The 15572-nt window shown below is 35.5% G+C and overlaps 1 pseudogene; it reads right to left on the reverse strand.

The window, feature by feature from the left end:
- Window positions 1-15203: 15203 nt before the first annotated feature.
- LOC122890580 lies at window positions 15204-15352 on the reverse strand (annotated as a pseudogene).
- Window positions 15353-15572: the final 220 nt, after the last annotated feature.

Consider the following 15572-nt stretch of genomic DNA (forward strand, 5'->3'; position numbering starts at 1 on the left):
TTAAAGCTAAGCTCAGGCTTCTATTTTTCTCAAACCTGGAAGTTGTCTATATTCCCCTGTGTCTGTTGTCACCATCTGTTTTTACTGAATGGCCACTTCTCAACAATAGTTTGATTGCAGTCTCTCAGGACATGGGTAACATCCTGATAGCAACAGATAATGGAATTGGAATCTTCTCTTACCCTCTGTATGTACAAGAACAACTACTTCAGGCAAAGGAGAAATGCTTAGTAAGTTTCAACATCTTTGCCAGAAACAAATCACCTTCTGCTCTTGGGGTGGGGCTTCTATATATGGTCACAAATCCATCAGCACAATCAACTTGCAAAAACTATAGAACAAGTGAACCTATTGGATGGCAGTCTCCTATAATTTTTGAAACAATCTGCCACCAAATAGCAGTGATCATAACCAACTTTTTTACAGTTTCTGACGACATTGGGACTAACAGCATCTAACAGCAAGAAATATGAGAGTGAAAAAACTAACATAATCAAGACTTTAAGGGCACACAAATTGTTACACATCCAAGAAACATAGATTGCCTATTTTATCACGAAGTTCAAACAAAAATTTTTAAAAAGATAAATAAAAAATATGAAAATTGAATTGATTCTTTAAAATTGTAATATTTGAAATATATGACCTTCTACATAGTTTATTTTTTATTTAAAAGCTTTTTTGGGGGCTCTTGAGTGGCTCAGTCTGCCCTTGGCTCAGGTCACTCAGGTCATGATCCCAGGTTTCTGGGATCGAGCTCCACATCTGGCTGTCTGCTCAGCAGGGAGCCTGCTTTCCCTGCTCTCTCTGCCTGCCTCTCTGCTTACTTGTGATATCTCTCTCTCTGTCAAATAAATAAAAATAAAATCTAAAAAAAAAAGCATTTTTGAGGATACATTTGCAAAAAATCTGAAATATATGTCCTTCTACTTAGTTTAATTACCCTTTATTTAAATTCACTTTTTATAATTGATAACAATCTTAGTAGCAATGTTGCATAACTAGGCTTTATTGAAGCTGTTTTACCTTGGTGACACAATTCAAGCTAATGTGCCAAACAAAATGTAGTCTAATTAGTACAAATGAAGGAAAGGAGGCAATTAGCCAAAAGGGAATAATGAGCAAAGGGAACTGGTAATGTGAATCTAGACAATCCTGAAAACTTCCAGCTAGGAAGCAGATAGCTAGATGTACTCACCTATTACTCAAAACACACCTTGGAAAATGAGGGTTTTAATTCAATCCTTAGCTTGATTTTAACTTGGGTGCATTTACTCAGGATTATAAGCTTGAGTTGATGTTTTTTATTAGTAATTGGTATGATTAAAGACCATGCAGATTTTAGAAGGAATATATTATGCATGTTATCACAATTTCATTAAATATCAGATAAAGAAACACCACAGTGTTTTAAGGGGGTATTAGCACAAATTAAGACTACAAATGCCTAACACGACAGAAACCTATTATTTATCATGCTGTGATCTATATTTAAGGAAAACAGAATAAAAAATGTGTAGTTTAGCTCATTTCACATTTAAAAAAAACTAGAATATTAACTCTTCAAAAAAGAACATATTCTGATGGTATACTCAATGCATTCAAAGAAAAAATCTTTTTCTTTTTCTTCACAGTTAATGATCTTGGAAGTCTTCAGCTGTGAGAATATTTGGAGGCAAAAGTAGAGAATGAGAAATGTGTAAATATTTATTTGGGTGTTTCCTCTACACAGTGTATGAAGCCTGCCTATTTATGTATGAGATACCAAAGAATATCAAAGAGATGAGACACCAGGACAGGATAGAAACAAAAAACTCCCAGTGCTGTTTTTTATAGAGTTAGGAGAAAGGTGGAATTGGTGACAAACTTTAAAATACATTGAGGTCTATAAAATCTGAGAAGTGTTCATTAACTCTGGCTCAGAGTAGGATGTTGCCAGATTCCTACAGCATGGGGACTGTCATGCCCTCAGTGCATTTCTGTGGCTTTGCAGCAAGTGAACTTTGCTTATTGGATGTTATCACCAGATTTTACAAGGCCTGTACCACTTGGAGCTTGAGTCAATTCTATAACCTTTTGTCTTAGAAGACAGTCCTTAGTAGACAATCCTTAGTAGACAGTCTTAGTAGACAGAAGTTGAGAATTTATGATTTTTGACTCAAATGTGTGGAATTTTCATGAGAAAGTCACATTTCTTTATATTAGAAAACACATGAGAAATGATTATTTCTCATTATTTCCCATTTTACACTTGTGGAAAATCACAGTCAGGAGAAAGACAGTAATGATGATAACAGTAATGACAGTAACTACCAGGGGAAGAAAGACTACCCATTTAATTCATCCATGGAGAAGAAGAAAACTGGGCATGTTTAGTCAAAGCCTTGTCCTTTTCCTCTTCTGGAACCCACTGTGTCCACTGGGAAAAGGAATGCTTTCACTGAGTAGTCTTCAAGTTCCCCCCAAGTCTAGTGTGCATAAATCTGCCTTTCTGGGAAGCAGTTGTTCCATTTGGTTTAGCTTTTATTCATAAGAAAACTGACGGTTTGGTTTCCATATGCTAGTCTTAATTCCCTTTTTCTTTTTCAGAATTTCAGCAAAAAAGGGACCTCAGCGACCCTAATATTTAGTGAGTAGTCTTGACACATTTAGATATAAAATAAGAGTGGACATTAGGAGAGCAAGTTAGACACATGGAGAAACTTTAAATAAGTCCAGGCCATGGGTTTAGAATTCCACGTATGGGCAGGAGACAAGAGCTCATGTATGAGTAGCTGAGGATCACCAGGGTGGACAATAGACTTTTAAGTGCTGTGTGTTTGGCACAGTTGAGAGGGTGATTACAATCCACAGTGGCTTTGCCCTGATTTGAAAGGTGCCTTCTGGAGAAGGTGGACTGCAGTGGCTGGCTACAAGCAAATGATAACCCGGGCTATGATGACCTAAAACAAGGGTGCTGAGGTCCCAGTAGTGCTGGGTTTCAGAAGATTCTTGGGCCTTAGCAGAGTCTTGGAGCTCAAGGGAGATAGAACGATGTGAGTGTCTGGATGGCTGTAAGAGCAACCTTAGCAGACGTGGTCTATAATTCTCAACAACACATCTGTCAGCAAAAGCACAGGCTTCTAGCAAGAGCAGATGATCCAAAGGCTTCTGGTGGTTGAAGCATAACTTGCACTATGTTGGGTATATGTATCTGGATAGCAAGGGCCTCAGCAGGGACATGGGAGCCTCAGAATACAGCTCCAGCTTTAGTGAATAGATGTAGCTGAGCAATATTTTGATTATAGAAAAAAATAAACTTTCCACATATAGGACTTTTTAGCTCTTGGGGATATTGCAATATTCTCTGCTATTAAACTACAAGGCAGCTGGGTTACTTGTAGCTATAGGGCACCGGATCCAACTTTAAATTGTTATTTCCAATGCTGAGTGGGAAGCACTAGTTCAATAGCCCTTAAATCCTACATTGTATTCCCATTGTGCATTCAGGGCCAAAGAAAACACTTTGGAAGGAATAACTGAATTCATGTGACTTCTTCAAGCTCCAGATTGGAAAATATTGCGGTAACGCCCCTCTGGGCTTCTCAAGTTTCTAGGTTCTTTCGACAGTAGGAGTCAGCCTTGTCACACTCTCTAAAATTTATGAGCGCTATATTCCATCTACATGGATAAAATATTTTCTATCATTTAAACGTGGGTAAGGTTCCCAAAGTCTTTTCTACCAACATTCCACAGTAGGAAAAAAATTATCATATGCCTGCTACTTATGCAGACCATGATGCCTTATTCCATGTATGCCTTAGAATAAAACTTTCAAGTACAAATATTCAGGCACACAAAATTCTTTTTATGAATTGAAATACAAAATAAATATAATTTTACATTAGTAGAGCAAAAGTGTTAAGTATATCTATATTCACTTAAGATACCACTAGAGAATTACATATATTTTAGCTATTATCATAAACATGAAATTGTAAGAGATGAACAGTACCTTAAAATACTGAAAAAAAAGTTAAACCCAAATATTTTCTTTTGATCACATTACCAATAGATAAATGTGAGTGGACTGAGTCATTCCTGAAAGTTAATGCACATTTATAAATTGGAACAAGCCAGAATATGAATACATTTCCTGAATCATTCTCAGCTAACGTTCTATTTAAGTTCTAGCATATTATAGAAATATTTTTAAAAGATTTTATTTATTTATTTGAGAGAAAGAGAGAGCATGAGTGGGGGTGTGTGGTGAGGAAGGGCAGAGAGAGAAGCAGACTCCCCACTGAGCAGGGAGCCCAGCACAGGGCTGGATCCCAGGACTCTGAGATCATGACCTGAGCTGAAGGTAGACACTTAACAGACTAAGCCATCCAGGTGCCCCTGTGTAAATACTTTTAAGGTATACTGAAATGTTTTGGTTGAGACATAGTAAACCAAATCCTAATATACTAATGACCTATTTGCCAATTCAATACAGAAACACTGAGATGCCTGAGTGTTCAGAAAGTCTTTATTCAAATGTAGATATTTAGAGCATATTGCATGCACATTGTATTAAGATATTATCCAGAGAAATAGAATTTTCAAAGTTTTTATATTGCATATTTGCAATATAGTAAAGCACATTTGCTATTATAAAGTACTTTTTGTACCCATTTTTCACAGAAGTTAACATTTAACCAAAAGCTGCTTTACTTCTATTTGTAGAGAAGTAAACATTTTAGTGATAGCATGTCTGAAATAAAGACTATTTTCAGATGTTATTATAGTCTTTGTTCTCAGATTAGTAGTTGCTGGTAAGTTTGTCTTACCTTTTTTTTTTTTTTTACAAGTATTTATAAATGCTGGTTATTTGTCTAAGTGAACTCCTGCTGTTTTATAAAGACAAACAATTAATTATTCCCAACCCCAACACTTCATTGTCACTGCAAAAATACACAGTACTTTCTACTCCCATTCCTTATATTTAAGCCAGATTTTAATATCCTTTTTTACAGTGAAGAGAGTCAATGTGCCAACTGAAAATTATATTATAGTAACTTCCCATATTCTGCTTCATCTTGACATGATGTCGCATTCATACAGGATAGAAAACATCTCTATTAAATAGGTCCTTTTCTTTATTAAGTTGACAAGGAAAGACTATGATAACTGTTTAAACTGTCTTCTTTAAATATTCAGTAATATCAAGGCAGACAAAAATATGATTTGTATATTACAATTTTCCTTTTCAGTTAGATAATGCAGTGGAGTGGTGAATAAATCTTTATTCTTGGAAAAGCAGAAAGTGTAATTTTATTTAGGCATATTTATGTCCAGTTCTATCTGTGCATTTATTGAATTTGCCTTGTGACACCACTTCTTTACTATAACAGGATTTCTATGGTTAAGCAAGAGAATTGAACAGAAAGGTATATAGGCAAATGAAATTTTACCATATGACCATGGAAAATGCATTTACTCCAAATTTAGATTTTAAAAATTGTCCATGCAAAAGACAGAAATAGGTGGAACAATGTAAATGTGCTTATACAATTATCACAAAATGTAGAAATTTCTAAGTTTAATTGTATATTAACTAACTTACAGAAACTACTATGAATCAGTGTTTCTTATTAAAAACTGGGATGTTCCCATATGTTTCGTTCCTTAAAAATATTTCCAAGTTGGATAATACAAATCAAGAAATAGTGAACCCAGATTTATGCATTTACTGACAATTTAGCATAGGAAAAACAAAACACATGTCAACTGTTGCATATAAAAATAGATATTTCACTTATATGTGGAATTAAAAAAAAATGAACATAGGAGAAGGGAAGGAAAAATGAAATAAGATAAAAGCAGAGAAGGAGGGGCACCTGGGTGGCTCAGTGGTTAAAGCCTCTGCCTTCGGCTCAGGTCATGATCTCAGGGTCCTGGGATCAAACCCCGCATCGGGCTCTCTGCTCAGCAGGGAGCCTGCTTCTCCTCTGTCTCTGCCTGCTGCTCTGCCTACTTGTGATCTCTCTCTCTGTGTCAAATAAATAAATAAAATCTTAAAACAAACAAACAAACAAACAAAAAAAAAACAGAGAAGGAGGCAAACCATAAAAGAGTCCTAACTATAGGGAACAAATAGAGGATTGCTGGAGGAGAGATGGGCCCGTGGGTGAGGAACTTGATTTAATGAGCACCAGGTGTTATATGCAACTGATAAACCACTGAATTCTACCTCTGAAATGAATAATATACTATATGTTAACTACCTTGAATTTGAATAAAATCTAAAAATAATACAAAGTTTTGATCCATGAAAACAAATGTTTATATAAAAAGTTATACACATATTAATTACATATCTAGATAGCTAACATTTACTAATATAAAAAACCCTACACATCCTATATTCTGTACATTTTTTCGTATGGCATATATAGTTCCTAAATACATGCTAGGAAAGTCACTGAAATCACGCATGTGTTCCATTGTGGTACAAGCAGATGTGCAAGTTTATAAAAGTTCTAGTACCCTACCACCACCTACCTACACAGGGGCTGATTGTGTATATGTGAAGTTACAGCAGAAATATCAGGAATTATGAAAGCATGTTAGAGATACTCAAAAGAAACAAATCTTTCAATGTAATATGCCAAGCCCTTGAATATTATTTTGGTGCCTGACTGAATTGCTAACACTGCTCTATATTTTTCTTTCTTCTTTAAGATAACATAATGAAAGGAAAGAGAATAGCGTTTATAATGGAAGAAAAAATATCTATGCCGATCTCAGCCTTTTGGAACAAAAAAAATCTTAGTACTACCTGAGTTCTTATTTGGTAGGGGAATAGCAAAAATTAATTTCAGTTCCCACTCAATAAAGAGGCTTTCTATGCAGTACACAGAAATAGAAGTTTGCTGTCAGAAAAAGTGCCATATATGTCAAAGCAGGTGGGTGGGAGAATTAGGAATGGCTCTTGTAAAAGAACTGATTGAATACAATGCATCTTTTATTAATGATAATAGAAGTGGAAAATAATTGTATGTGTATGTGCGTCTCTAACAATAAAACTATTTAAAGGCAAAAGTCACTTGGGAGAAAGAACTCAGAGGTCAGGTCATCAAAGATAACTGACCTGGATGCATCAAAGGAAAGTTGTAAGAAACAACTAAAAGTTACAAATAAACTGTATATTTTAAAAGAAAAAATAAAATTGCAACTAGAAACATTATGTAAAGTTGGATTGGATCCTAGACTGAGAGAAAAGGCAATTATTGGGGAAATTGAAATACATTATTCACTATTATTATTAATAATTATATAAATTATTGTTAGTCATATACATACAAGGTGAAATACATTATTAGTGAGATAAGATTGAATTATAAATTAGATATTATATTTTAGGGTTATTACACTGTAGTCCTGTAAGAGGATGTTGTATTTCTTAGATGTGAACTGAAGTATGTAGGAGTGAAGAGTCATGATATCCACAATTTACTTTCTATTGGTAAATATAAACAGACACACAGACACACAGACACATGGACACACACACACACAGAGGCAGTCCTCAAATGCACAGTATCATATTAAATTGAACACATGCAGATCAGAATGGAATCCATGTTTTCCAAGCTCCAGTGATAATTGAGATTAAATTCTAGTTACCCTGTGAGTGTGCAAAGTGAGGGCTGCCTACATGTCAAAAGTAGCAAAGTATTAGTAAAATATTAATAAATGTTAGTCCAGTTGGTCATCTACACAGGACTTAATTTAGTATTTTTCAATTTTTCTGAATTTATAAAAATTCAAATATATAAATTAATTCCCTTTACTTATCTGTATTTTGATAAAACCTGAAAAAGTATCTCTGTGGTAGGAGCCCCTCTCCCCCAACATGCACACTCTTATATGAATGGATAAAAAGTTAAATAGGTATTAGAGAAAGCATGATTATAATTACGAACTTTGTGGAAATATATCTAAAATTTCATGAAATTGCTATTACGGTAATTTGCATTGGTGGATGTAGATAATTTGACTTAATTAGAAGTACATATAAATAAGAATTGTTAGAAAAGTACTTGCTTAGGGAGTCATTTCCATGTAAATAGTTATTTATAAGTTAGTTTGAAATGTTTCACTGTCAGAGCTGTATTGTCATGGTCATTCAAACCATGGAATCAAATCTAAAAATTTAGAAATTGTGTAGATAATAGTATCCATGAATTCTTACCCTAAATATATCTATCTACTTATAATGCAATATCCTCACCCTCTTACTTCATGAAAGCCCACGTAAAAACATGCACAATTCTGTATATGACAAAATAAAGGTACCTAAGTTTAAAACAATAGAACGGTAGACCTTACATAATAGCTAAAGATAATGCAAACTGTAGAATGTATAGAGTGATCATAAGTGATTTTATATAACTAAATGTGTCAAATTTTGAGGGAAGAGTTAGTATTCTGGAGAATATCAAATACTAGCATAGAGAATATGCTCATTATATACTAGAAGACATTAACAGGTAACATTGTTAGGTATGAGCCTAGCCCAATTAAATATGGAAATGCCCAGCAAAATTAGGGGGAGAGGAATAAAACTTTGAAACCGAATCACAGAATGCTCATGTTGCAGGTTAGGTTCCTTGAGGTACAGATTCTGAGATGGAGTTGAGTGTTCAGGAGAAATATTCAAGATTGCCCTTAAGATCAAAACCCTAAGAAGGGAAGGAGAGGGAGCAGGCTTGGACAAACAAAACACTAAGTTGTCCTGCAGGCCCAGTAGTCATGGGGATACCCATAATGAGCTACAAAGTTAAATTGACCTAAGAATTGACCTCAAAGTCAGATACAGGATGTGTAAAGTTCCTTAGTGTGTTACTGGGAGTGAAGAAAAGTGAGACATCATCTATTTCAACTCAGTGCTCAGACCTATGGTAGAAGATGTTCATTTAGCAAATTTATCTTTTATAATGAATTGGTATGATCAAGGGATGTGACAATGGGGATTAAGCTTTGGTTTTTGTTGTTGGCATGTTGGACATTTGCAGCAACAAGAGCTGTATGAGTCTTGGTAAGTGAAAGCCCATCTTTCTGGACCCATGGATAGTCTATTTTGGCAAACACCATGATGGCCAGTGATAGTAAAGCTGATGTCAACTGGATGAGTCACTTTACATGCTTGTTTATTGCCTTGTTCATGGTAGAGGCTCTCTGGTCATCATTAACCTGTGGTATGAACATCTTCACACTTTGTGCCTACTCTCACATACAGTACTTTTTCCTCTAACCCAGACTTCCCTTTCATGACTTTCCTTTGTTTTTCCTTATATCTGCTAGTGCCTATTAATAAGTATAAATTTCAACCCAACACCATGTCTCTTTCCATAAGGTGTTTGGCACGATGTTCTGTTCATTAATGGAATTTTCTCTTGTCTTTCAAGCTCACCACTGAATGAATCTGTAGAAAATTTCCATCCATTTTTGGCTTATATCCATACATATAATTTTCTTTCTCCTCCTCTATGAGGTGGTCACAGAATCCTTGTATAGTACTGTAAGTGCGAGTCAAGGGAGGTGGACAACATGGGAGCCAGCTTGTGCATCTTGTTTTTGCTCGCTGATTCGGTGTGTACTTGAAGGATGGATTCCTGCCTTCTAATGATGGATCATTGCTTGGGTCACCTGTACTTATGACTTGATGCATCTGACATGTCAGTTCATGATAGGCAGTCATAGCCACATGGACATTTGGTGTCCATAGTAAGATGTTCGACCTGTATTATGCTCCACTAGACCTCTAGTAAATGTGTTTAGAGGCATATGATTTTCTGCTGCAGGTGGTGCAGCCATACTCTAGAATGCTAGGGGCCTATGTTATGATTTTACCTTTAGGGCTTGCCATGATATTTCTAAGGCATCTCTTTCAATTACTGATGTCTCTAATATTAAAGGACCTATTAAGTCATGAGGCCAATGAGACAGAATTGCCATAATCACAGTCTCAATTTGATTCAGAGCTCTTTTTTGTTCTGAGCTACAATGAAAGTTGGCAGCACTTCATGTCACCTGGTCAATTTTCAAACCAGTAATTCCAGGGTTGAAGCACGCTGTATCTACTTTCTTGGACCATGACTGCTGCAACTGTTTCCAGTTTAACTCCCTGGAAAGCAGACTCAACTGAGATGAAGTTTGAGGTCCTAGATATGTGCTATGGAATGCCTTTGTGTGGGATCAACATATATGAAATAGAGAAGGAAGAGGAAGTTTGGGCAAAGGGAGAATCTCACTGCAAAGTAGGTGCAATGACCAAATTGGCAAACCACAAGGAAATATGGAACCAGAAAGATCCTTCAGAATCTTTCCAATTTGAATTGAAATTATCAGGTCTTTTTTTTTTTTTTTTTTAAGATTTTATTTTTTTATTTGACAGACAGAGATCCCAAGTAGGCAGAGAGGCAGGCAGAGAGGGAGGATGAAGCAGGCTCCCCACTGACCAGAGGGGCTCGATCCCAGCACCCTGAGATCATGATCTGAGATGAAGGCAGAGGCTTAATCCACTGAGCTTCCCAGGCACCCCAAAATTATCAGGTCTTCATCAGTGATTGATTGCACACCACCTCAGAAAAGAGCATGATCTTGAGAGAGGAGACTCCCTTAGCTGAGACAATCCCTAGAGGGAAATAGAAGGCTCTTTGCCACTGGCACAGCTAGAAGCTACAACAACAAAACTTCCATTTGAAGACTTGACACATGGCACAATCCAGTACAGATTAATGATAGGCTAAATATTTAACCTTTAGAAATGGGGAAAAGGCAGATGTTACATCATTAAAATGTTGCAAAGTTCTAAACATGATTTAAAGAACTCTGTGGGCATAACCCTGATGGTGTAATAAATGAACATTAGCATCAGCAACATTTTCTGATATGGTGGGAAGGGTGAGTTATTGAAGAAACTCCGAGTTGAAAATTCATCTCTGCCACTTTTTTTTCCCCCAATTTATTTATTTTCAGAAAAACAGTATTCATTATTTTTTCACCACACCCAGTGCTCCATCTCTCTGCCACTTTTTAGATATTTAGTCTTAAGTCTCTTAAACTTGTTTGAGGATCATTTTCCTTTTCTGTGAGAAACAAAAAGATATCTCCTCATAGCTTTTTTGAATGTACTGGATACCTCTGAAAGCATTTAGAATAGAATCTATGATACTATTAACTATTTAATACTTTTAAAAGCAAATTACAGGGGTGCCTGGGTGGCTCAGTGGGTTAAAGCCTCTGCCCATGATCCCAGGGTCCTAGGATCAAGCCCTGCATCAGGCTTTCTTCTCAGTAGGGAGCCTGCTTCCCTTCTTCTCTCTCTGCCTGCCTCTCTGGCTACTTGTGATCTCTGTGCCAAATTACAAGTTTTTTCAACTCAGTATATTAAAGAACATTTTAATAAGATATTTTACCACATAAAATTTTGTTACATGTAGTTTCCTTACTTTCAAAAAAATACTATAATTATATAAATTAAGACATGTATACACAAAAAGCATACACATACAAACACACAAAAATAAAGATGACAATATTAGCAGGTGCAAACACCAGTGGAAATTTTGTAATAATTTCATCAGTAGATGGAAATTATATATTTGAAAATATATACTTCTAATATATTTCTCATATACTCCTAGTTTGTTCAGCATTTCTTCTTAATTTTATTTTAATTATCTTGATAGCTATTTTTCTCCTAGACTTAATGATAGATTTCATGCTAGAGATGTCTCATATTCAGTATTTTAAACTTACTGCATAATAATTTAATAAATTAATATTGAATGAACAGATGAAAGAATAAGTGAATAAGAAAATTTATTAAAAATTAATCATTCAAATGCGATGAAATCCAAAAGAAACAATCCCAGCGATTAAGATAACTATAGATAACAGGGATCCAGGAAGAAATGTAGATGATAAGGCATTATGTGATTAATGCCTACCATCCCCACCACACTCTGTGGTCAGTAAGGTCAAAAAAGAATATGATTTTGTACAACTGTCTGTGTGTGACAGTTGGTTTGTACTCTGTAAATATTTCTTTTTTTTTCTTTTTTTTTTTTTCTGTAAATATTTCTTGAAAGGAAAGGTGTATGAATACTTTGATAGACTGAGTCAGGAACTAAGACGAGGATGTAGGAATGCAAACAGAACTCGAGAGGTTAAGTGCAATGACTAGTTATCGCCAGAGGGGAGCAGTGAAGGGAAACAGAGCAGCTGGCTTAGTTGGGGAAAAATTACTCCTCAGGAAAGCCTTCGAAAAAGGATGATTACTCCAGTGGCAAGTTATGGTCAACTATTTAGAAGAGTTGTTTATGTACAGGGACTATGTAGGAGTTACAGAAGAAGTTACTCCCAAAAGCCAAGTCAAGCCTTTAGTCAAGACCAAAGGGCACTGTGTCAAACTGGAAGGGGAAAACTAAAATATGATATACTGGAACAAAACAAAACAAAACAAAACAAAATCGGACTACAGAGCAGGAAATAATAAGGCTTCAGACATGTAGTCAAGTGGAAAATCTCTTCTGACAGTTCTTGGGTTGCTCTGTGCATCTTAAAACCTCTTGATCTGCTCTTGGGACTAAAATCTTTGCCTCTTATAATGACATAAGTCTAGCCTTATATCTGGGGTTTATTACCTAACAAAAGAGTATATAGTTTGCTTTTTAAAAGTCGTTAAATAGTGAAGAAACAAGAGTTAATCAGCACCCCTTTATCACAGAGTCAGGAAATTATGCAAGAAAGAAAAGCTGGTGAATGTTAGCCATCAAAAACCAATGAAGTTTTAGGTCAGAAATCTAGGGGAAAAAAGGGTTATTTCACCTAACAATCCTTACGTCTTATAGTTGCTCTCAAATGAATACATGGAGCCCAGTATCTTCTCTGGGTGTAGTGACAACTGTGAGCATGGGAGATGGAACTGTAGAAGGTCTTCCTTCAGTACAGACTTTCCCCATATCCTTGGCTCTGTTTCCCTATGATGCCATTCTGACTTAATTTCCTGTTTTTTTTACTCCAGTTCTTAGTTTTAGAATCCCAGTGTGAACTTCAAAATGTAACTCAACCTTATTATGCAGTCAGTGTATGACTAGGTACACGTATGAATTAGGAAAATGCATCATAATGAGGCTGGCTTCTCACATCAAAAGACATGGTTTTAATAGAAGGTTATAGCCAAAATTGTTCTTGATATTACTTTCCATTTCTCTGATTCTTGGATACCAAAATAAATACAGATTAAACCTTGATTTTATCACTTCATGTGGATTCTGATTTAAATGTCGTTCAATTCAACATTCCTGGATTAGAAACCCAGTTCTGTTAATGATTACTCTAACTTCAGATAGATCACATAACCTCTTTTTGCTAAAGTTACATTATCTTTAATTTCAATATTTAGAGTAGGTACCATGTAGGAGGGTCATCAATCTCCATGTTAGAAATAATATGGCATGGAAAGAATTTTCCTATTTCTACATTTGGAAAGCAAACAAGCATGCTTGTACATACAGATACAGACAAATACATCTTAAAGGCTTAAAACTCATTTGAATTTTGAAGACAGAAACATAATATGAAAACACATAATTTATTTCAATCTATTTTATAGCTAAAGATCGATTTAGAAGTTAGTATACAGGTTTTTATTCAGTTAAATTACTAAACTATAAATTAGAAGGGTATTAAGAATTACAATGGGCATTGGGGCGCCTGGGTGGCTCAATGGGTTAAAGCCTCTGCCTTCAGCTCAGGTCATGATCCCAGGGTTCTGGAATCAAGCCCCGCATCGGGCTCTCTGCTCAGCGGGGAGCCTGCTTCCTCCTCTCTCTCTCTGCCTGCCTCTCTGCTTACTTGTGATTTCTGTCTGTCAAATAAATGAATAAAATCTTAAAAAAAAAAGAATTACAATGGGCGTGATATCATAAAAAGGGTGGAAAATACTCATTTTTGTCTTCGAACCGGAAAATAATAGAGACTGATGTAACCAAATACACCAGCTTACTTTAGGTAGGAGCTCAGGAAGCATACATCAATGAGAAATTCCCAAATCTGCAGCAACAAATTAATATGTCAGCAGGAATGGTTCTAGGGAGTGTGTGTTGGTGGACAGTCGACAGGAGTGTAGCACACAGCTGCAACAGCATACAATTCTGACTGTCTAGACTCAGATAGCCCATAATTTCCTTCTTTCTCTGTACAAGTTTGAATAGGTTAATGACATCACCATGACATAAATACTAGGTGGGAAACTTAAAGTAACGTTTTCTAATCTTCTATACTTAGATTTTTGTTCAAAGATTTGCTCTTTGCTTAAAGATATTACTTCGAATAACCAGTTCTCTAACTTTCTTAGTTGTCCCTTTTTACCGTGGTTTGATTTTTCTGTGCAGTTACAGGGCACAGAGATATCTGCTTATAACCAAAGAAGTGTTCTAGGTCTGTTCCAAATTTCTTGTCTATATATAATATGTTTTGCAGCTATCTTACCTTTACTGTTTGAGAAGTCCATCAACTGATGGTTTCAAGTCTAAATCCTTTGATCTCTTATTTTGACCTTTACATTAAAAATAAATCCCAATCTCCCCTAACCAAATTTATTAATGGTACAACAGCGCCATCATTTTCATCTTAACTTCTTATTTTTCATTATTCATTATCATGTATTATTATTTTTACTCCTTCCAGAAGTTGATGGTTAATGTCTTTGAAACTTTTCTCTTTTGTAGATTAATCCAAGTTCTTAAGTGAGTTTTCTTCACTCAGTTGTTCAGCAATCCAAATGAAGACGAAATTTAGTTGAGGAAGAAATTAGACCTTCCGGGTATTCTGAAATGCACATTCATGTTTCCTTTTTCTATGTGCGTTTTTATAAAACGTGATTTCCCCCTTTTCTCCTCTCTAGATCTGTCTGTTCTCTCAATTTAGGAAGAATGTGTCTCTTTAAAATATAACACTACTGCAGTGCCTAGGTGGCTCTGTGGGTTAAGCCTCTGCCCTCAGCTCAGGTCATGATCTCAGGGTCCTGGGATCAAGCCCCATGTCAGGCTCTCTGCTCAGCAGGGCGCCTGCTTATACCTTTCTCTCTCTGCCTGCCTCTCTGCCTAAGTGATCTCTCTCTGTCAAATAAATAAATAAAATCTTTAAGAAAAAAAAATAGAACACTACTTTAGTGAATCTTTCTAGAAACAAGTTATATGTGTCAGACTCCAAAGACAAGGCATTTCACAAGCAGATATATTTTGTTTTGGGTTAAAAAAAAATATGATAAGAGCAGATACTACACTTGATCTTAGCCAAAAGTCCAAGAAGCGATTGGGTTAAAAAAAATCTGTAGAACATTTCTCTCTCACATATATTTTATATATAAATTTATACAATTACTCTCACAAAAGGGTTTAGATCATTGTTGTAGCCATTAAACCATTGTTATTTCAGCTGATTCTCCTATATAATAATATTGAATGTAATAAATTGGGCTTTTTGCTACCCATGTAGCACTATGCAATGAATAAATATATTTTTATATTAGAAAC

This window comes from Neovison vison, chromosome 11 (assembly GCF_020171115.1).
Source record: "Neovison vison isolate M4711 chromosome 11, ASM_NN_V1, whole genome shotgun sequence".
NCBI lineage: Eukaryota > Metazoa > Chordata > Mammalia > Carnivora > Mustelidae > Neogale > Neogale vison.